A 1,987-nucleotide genomic window follows, 5' to 3' on the forward strand; every position below is an offset into this window, starting at 1 on the left:
AAAATCTACTGAAAAAGGTTCAGAAAACAGAGCACTCAACAGCAGTGTGAAAGAAAATCATCAATGCTGCTTGGCACAAGGTAGAGAACGAGGTGGTGTGTATCTTAATTCTTGATTTTTTTGACTTCTAGGTGTTTTGAGGTTTTTTTTCCTTCAGAAATTTGTCTTCCAGGAAATACTGCTGTGCAACCTTACCTCTGTACTCATTCCCCACCCACCCTCCCCCTAATATCAGACCCCAAACCTGGACTAATCTTTTTAAATGCAAGGGAAACATTTCCTACAAGAGCAAACAATTGTTTTGGCAGCTTTTCTCTTTGTGTAGCCTTAACAGCACTGGAACCAGAGTGTTCCTCTCATATTGTGGGTTACATGCAGCTCTGATGGTATTTGTTTGGAGTGCAGACACACAACAGGATCGTCAGGTGAAACCAAAGACATGGCCTGTGTCTGAAATCTGGATGTTTTCATTAAGCACAGTCACTCTGAGACAGTGAGTAAAGAGCTGAGTGCATCCCTCCCTTTCCACTGCCTGCAGCACCTGCCTGCTCCTTCTGGGGGGACACCAGAGATTTCCAAGCAGAGGGAAGGTGCTCCCGGCTGTCAGACATGCCCTGCTACCTTCTGTGGCTCCTCAGGAGGAGCACCTGAGTGAATGGCATAGAGGCCCAAAACACACACCAAATTCCTCCTGCACCTGCATCGATTTCAGAGTACTGTTAGCAAACTTGGATGAAGAAATATCCTTTCTTTCCCCAGCTGCCCAGCCACAGAATGAACGGATCACAAAAATGATCTGGGTTAAAAACACCCATTTTTCACTGGTTTCCCTCACGGCCTCAGAAGCAGCTGTACCAGCAGAACCAAAGGGGCAGCACAGAGTTCCTGAAAGTGTGAACTGCTCCCAAAACCCTTTTTTTTTTTTCCTCAGAGGTGTGAAGCATCCTGCGTGCTTCAAGGAGATTGTACCAGCTGATTAAGAACATTACAAAGATGAAAGGCAGCCAAAGACACTCGGTCCTAGAGGAGTGTCCTGTTCACTAGAAGAGGTGCTTGTGTGCTGTGACACAAGAGGTGTGACAGTCTCTATTTCATAATTATTCCATAGAGTGCAACAATGAAACAAAAAAATGGATTTGTCTAAAAATTACTTATCAGCTTTCACAGAGATTATCCCCCAGAAAACAAGAGGAGAGGGATGATGAAGAGGTCTGCTTCTGTGACTCTCTGGGACCAAGCAAACCAAGACTCGGAAGGAATCTGTATTTAAAATGTGAATTGCTACTGCTGGCTTGCAAAAGCCTGGGAAGAAAACGGGTCACAGTGTAAGTGTACTTGTTCTGAATACTCGTTAGAAAAATGAAGCATTCTTTCCTCTTGCAAGGACAGGAAACGCAGAAGCATTCAGTTTCTCTTCCCCAAAGACACTCCTAGTTACATTTACAGCTTCAGACTTCAGTTTCCCCTTTTTTGCAGCCAGAGGTTTATTTTTTTCTCGTGTGATGGAACCATTCAGCAGAAATTCTCCCACCTGACAATCAGTTGTGCCCGTTTTCCAAAGAACCCCTCTGAGAGCACCTGGCCCAGGTGCCAGCACAACTCGGTGACCACCGTCCTTCTGAATGTGTTACTCTCGTCATGGACACAGTTAAGATTGCAAAATTGCATTGTGTTTTGTTGGGAGAGAAAATACAAAGTGAGAGGCTGTCACCAGAGCTGCAGGGAGCCCCTAATGCTCAGGCAGAACAGAGACCAACGTGATTCTGAGACTGTGGGTCAAAGTCCAGGAACATGTTGGCTTAGACGTGCAGTAAAGCACAAGTGTTTCCCATTAAGTCACTAAACCTCAGCGCCCACTGACCCCGGTACCATGGGGGGGCCCGACTGTTTGTGTGGAAGTTGTCCCAGCTGCCCAGCCCCTATCGGCCCCCAACACCCCGAGACGCTTTCTGGACTAAAATGTCCCTAACTAGAGGCCTTCCAGCAA

Source organism: Antrostomus carolinensis, unplaced genomic scaffold, assembly GCF_000700745.2.
Source record: "Antrostomus carolinensis isolate BGI_N321 unplaced genomic scaffold, ASM70074v2 scaffold28409, whole genome shotgun sequence".
In the NCBI taxonomy this organism is placed as follows: Eukaryota; Metazoa; Chordata; class Aves; order Caprimulgiformes; family Caprimulgidae; genus Antrostomus; species Antrostomus carolinensis.